A 5,562-nucleotide genomic window follows, 5' to 3' on the forward strand; every position below is an offset into this window, starting at 1 on the left:
GGATTCCCTGGAGGAGATGTGACACTGTCCCTCCTCCACCACTGCAGTTGGAGCAGAGACATGGGCTTTGCTGAGGCGGTTACTAATGGACAGGAGCTGGGCAATGAGATGATGAGGCTTCTACAGATGCTTTCACCTTTTCCTGATGGTAGCTGTGGTGAGAATATCCTTGCTGTGCTGTTTGAGGCGAAGCTGGAAGAAAAAGCTCAAAGAAATACTTATTTCGGAGCTCTGCAGTAAGAGCCCCTTCCCATAGCAGAAGTTTCAGTTCAGCTGGGTGTGAGGGGAACAAGGCTGAGGTGTTTGTATGAGTTGGACTTGCAGGAGGCCAACGTCTGGATTTGGAGCCCTGTTTCCCTAAAGCAGGCGATGCCTGCTGGCAGCTACCTACACCCCCTTTCTGCAATGGTGACTGGCTGCAGCCCTGTCCAGGACAGATAGACCATCTTCCCCCTTTCCACTGCAGCAGCATGGGAGAGGTTGCACTCAGCTTCAAGGAGACACAGCTGGCTGCCAGGAGACTTTGTGGGGATTTATGCCACTCAGTATGCAAGGTCACAGCAAGCAAGTCCCTCTCTCCAGCTTCTCCGGCACTTGCATCGGCCTGCCTCCCTCCAGAAGGGGATTTCAGTATGTCACAGCCGACTTGTGTTTCTTCAAAAAGTTTGGTGTCTGAATGGTTTTGAAGTGGGCTGGGCTGTTTGTGGCATGGCAAAGTGTGGACAGCTTGAGTGGGAGCTCCCACAGGGAGTAAAACTGGGGTGCTGCAGCAAGCTGCACAGCCTTCCCAAACTGCAGGGTAGAGGCTGCAGTATTTGTGGTCTATTACAAAGTAACTCAGGTGGCAGGATCTTCATGAAGTTTCCTTTCCAATCTCCAACCAAAGCAGGGTCGGCACTTAGGTCAGACCAGGCTGCTCAGGACTTTATCCAGTCAGGTCTTGAAAATAATCTCCAAGGATGGAGGCTGCATGGTCTCTCTGGGCAATGTGTGACTCCTCGTCACAGAAAAGTTTTCCTTTTATCAGTGTAATTAGCAGAAATGTGTAACCTCAGCAGCAGTTGCAGGCTACATTTTGCCTACATTCCTCCAGAAGCTCATGACACAGGAGTGTGTAGCCTCCTTGAAAGCCTGTGAGCTGTCCCCTGCCTGGGGCCAGCAGCAGAGCACCCACATTTGCTTTCCCTCTACTGAGCCTGGCAGGAAGGAGGCCCTGAGGCTTGGTGTGTGCTGAGCTTTTACTCTGCTAATCAACTTCCTACAGTATACAGTTGTGATTTTTTTTCTAGAGTTTACTCATTTCTGCACTAAGCATAGCCTGTTCATCCTTTAACCAAGGCCTCGATTGAGCCCCCTGGTTCCTCTTTACTCTGTGTTGCCTGTGAGGACATGTGCTGCCAGGCACAGCTGCTGGGCAGGCAATGCTCTCGGCAGCCAAAGGAAGCCTGTCAGCTTTTGGCACACAAAGTCAGAGATTGAAATTAGGATGTGTTCAAGGACTGGGAGTTGTTGTTTCCTAACCTCATGTTGTAATACTGGCAAATGCCACCGACTAGTAACTGAAAAGAAGTTTGACACTACGGGGCAAAAGAACAGGGACTTGTCCTGGTGCTGGTTCTAAACTTCATTCCTGTTCTTTCCTCCTGCTTCCTCCCACCTGCTCCTATGCTTCTCTTACAGCAGAGTTTGTTCGTTTTTGTCCGGTGGCTGGTGACTGCTGTTCTGCTGTCCCGATCTGGTGCAGCACGAGTGACTGCTGCATTGATCCTGGCAGCAAAGCTGTGACTGCCTGTAGCTGAGCTGAAAGGCGAGAGTGAGTCAAGCAACTGAAGCGCATCACTGAACAAAAGAGCGTGACTGCTCACTTGGTTTGGTGAAAGGGGTTGAGGCAAATTTGCATCTACTCTACATCTCACACCCAAAACTCAGTTTGCTTAAGTGGAGCTGGGAGGCTCAGCTCATAATTTATCTGTATGGAAGGAACAGGATATGTCATGCCCAGTTATGTGTCAGAGATAACGCGTGGGATGTGTCTACCCACACGCAGCAGAAACAACCAGTATGTGCTTGCCTGGCACTTCATCGCTTGGGGGTTTCAGCTCAGTCCAGCTCTGCACAGAGGAGCAGCCCAGAGCTCTGCTCTGCCAACTCCTGCTACAGGCGTAGCATGGATGACAGTTTGGGGAGATTCCAATCTCTTTGCTCCCTGACCCCTTGCATTTGATCCTAATAGTGGGATTACATAAACACAAACCTATTTGTTTTTAACAGTATTTGCAGCCCCTTTTTTTCTTTTTTTTGTTTGGTTTTTTGGGTTTTTTTTAAGAGGTTAGGTTTTTTAGGCTGTGCACAAGCATTTGACAAATGCCATTTTTCCTTGACTGCTTCACAGTGGTAGACAGCTCAACCATCACAACCTGTGCGCCCTAGTAGTATTATTGACTGGCAGATTGCTTTGTGACCTTCCTTGCTTTAATAGTATTCCTCTGCTCCTCCTGGGCTGCGGAAAAAGAAGAGGCAGAAAGAGGTACGCAAAACTGGCTTCTTGCCTACTGAGTCTTTGCTGCTTAATGTTGATGCTTGCCTGTGTTTTGCCATACTTGGGACTGTTGAAATGGAAGAATTTTGCATGTGTGAAGTTTTCAAGATGACCCACAAATCCCTCATGGGAGAGCAAGCATCTGAGAGCTGCACCATATTCTGCTAACTGTTCAAGCATCAAGAAATCATCATCTCCTCTTGTTAAGAAGCTTATGAGTTTACACCTACAGTATGGAAAACATTAGTCTGTAATTTCTCTTTCAGAGCTTCCATTGTCTAAAAGCAGCCCTGAAACTAGCATTAGTTCAGAGCTCTGATTTGTTTGCCCTGATTTCCCAGTTGGATCTCAGCTGATTGTTCTCCAGTTAAAACCTGAAGGTTTTAACCAGATTTTGTTGTCTGATTGCGCCATCTTTATTAGATGGTCAAAATATGGGACATATTTCAGCCTACCTAAAGGAGACTCATCAGAATTGGAGCCTGTAGCGTGGGTCTCCAGTCTGCTGCAAGAAGTCCTCCCCAAGTCCTGCCACTCCCGCGGGTCTTGTGTCATGTCATCTTTTTGGCTGGAATGGGCAGAAATTATGGGAAGCACCTCACAAGAAAGTGTTGGCAGGCAAAAACTTTCCCATCTGAGGTCAAGAAAAGGCAGACAAGTTCTTCACACAACAGTCAATAGAGGAGCCACAGCTGGCCTGGACAAAAGCCCTTGAGGTGTCTTCTCAGCAACCTAATGGCCAGCTGAACAGAAAAAAACAGGGCTGCTCTCTGAGAATGCTGACTGCTGCATGACAAGAGAAAAGGGAGAGGCAGACTGAAACTCAGCATGTGAGCACACACCAGTGTCGCTGTTACTGAAGTTTCCCAAGTGAGCAGCAACAGAGTAGTCTTGGAGCGTAACTTTGGGAAGACAGAAAATTTTGCTTCAGCTTCAGAAGGTTTTTGGGAGCGGAAGGGGGAGCTGTTCTGGTTTTTTAAGGCATATTATCCATTTGCAGCCTAACCTGTTTTAAAATAGACTACATTTTAGCAGTTTTATACAGGACAGATTTGAAAAGATTAGTTGTCAGTATCTAAACACACAGATAAAGGCTGGATTGGTTTCACAAGGTGCTGAAGTGGCTGAAATAGTGAATTTATTGGAAAAGGCTGGCTGACCTGCTTTTTGGAGTTGTGGTTGTTAAGCCAAGCGTAATTGATCTTCAGGCTTGGGGGAGTAAGCTGATCCCCTCCATAGCCAGTAAAAAGCTTTCCCTGCCTACACTGTGCTGGATATGGCAAGAGGTTTTGCAGACTTTGTTACAGGCAGGATACGGGTCTTCCTGCCACAGCCTGAGCCAGCGTGACAGGTCCTGTGCTCTGGAGCCAGTGTGCTGGGCAGGGAGGGGGAAGCCAAGCACCCTTCTCCTTCATGAGCAGCCATGAGCTGGGCAGGCCTTGTGCTCACTGGGCAAGCTCTCATCAGTGAAGGAATTGTTCCCTGCAATCTACTGGCAGCTGTGGTTTGGCTCTGGCTTGTATTTTAGCTGCACCCTGTCCTGAAAGATTTGGATGAACATTTTGGGCTGGTTATGTTGCAGTAAGAAATAAACCAGGAGAGTGACTGAAATGAAGCTTATTTAAACAGTTGAACATAATTGCTGTTGGATGCACATGAAGCCATTAGAGGGTTTTTTCCTACCATCCTGTACTTAGACTTTTTTGATGTTTTGCTGAAGAAAGATGTATTGATTCTCAGTGTGTCTCATAGCACTGAAGCATGATGGTTTGCAACTAAACATGACCCTTTGTATTGTAATTACAGTCTATTTTCTTAATCGAGGATACATTAATTACTAAAATATGCATTACTGTATGTATTTTAACAAGTCACATTTCTGATGTCTACATTCTTATGTCAGAAAATGATGGATGATACAGTTGGTTTTTTAATTTGATTCATTTACATGCCTGACTTGTGTCCGTTTGGATGGAAAGTGAAACTCATTAAAACAAAGCAGGAAATTCCATCAGTTAAAAGCAAAAAGGAAGATATAATAGAAAACCAAAGAAGTTTATTAGACTTTACTTTCTGTTTGAAAGAAAAAGGCATTACTTTTGGTTAGTTAAGTGAAATGATTAGTCCAGGTCCCCCTGTCCTATAACTTTTGGAATGGCTAAGTCTCTTTTTTTAACCTAGATTAGAAAAAGGTGTGGGGGGAAGCCGCCTTTCTTCAGTTTCCCACTGGTTTCTCAGCTTTAAATGAGCTGATCACTGTATTGCACTAATTGGAAAACTGAAATGAGGAATACATTGCTTGCACCCATACAAGGGGTGCCTGACAGTGGGAGACAGCTGTAGAGCTTCAGCAAATGTTGATTCCAAGTTCTCAGTTAGTGGCTTCCATCAATTTATTGGATTACCTGTTTTTTCAAGTGTGAGTGAAAAATGCCCTGTTGGAGTTATTTTCGTATAATTTCCATACTGTTAGTCAGGCTATAGCATATTTCATATGTACTGGTCTATGCTGGCATTATTTTAAAATCATAGGATCAGGAAGCTAAATTTTCACACATGAGCAGGGACCGGGGAGCCAGGGTTGAAAGATGACCTTCCCAGATTTGTCACGCTCTGTTGTGAGACCAGAGGGGATGTCACAAAGGTCCCCTGCCAAAGTACTTGGTAGTTCTGCACATGCAATGTTCAGGGCACTAGCACTCATCACGTACCTGCTACTGTGTACTCAAGAGGTCAAAGCCTTGTATGTAAGGTATGACCAAAAGTAACTTCCTACAATGAATTTGCAAATTAAGGCATTCAAAATTGTTAGCAACCGTTGAGGACATCTTAATCTTAGTGCCATCCACTTTCCTCCAGGTTCTGTGCAGTCTTGGTCTGATAATGCATACCATGAGCTACCTGACAGGCAAAGAGTAGGGTGTACAGTAATCTGTTAATTATTTGTTCACATGAGGCTTTGGTAACCCAACCGTTCAGTGCTTGTCATGCTATTTACCACCCAGTCTTGCAGAGACTTCTTA

Source organism: Pterocles gutturalis, unplaced genomic scaffold (assembly GCF_000699245.1).
Source record: "Pterocles gutturalis isolate BGI_N339 unplaced genomic scaffold, ASM69924v1 scaffold37241, whole genome shotgun sequence".
In the NCBI taxonomy this organism is placed as follows: domain Eukaryota; kingdom Metazoa; phylum Chordata; class Aves; order Pterocliformes; family Pteroclidae; genus Pterocles; species Pterocles gutturalis.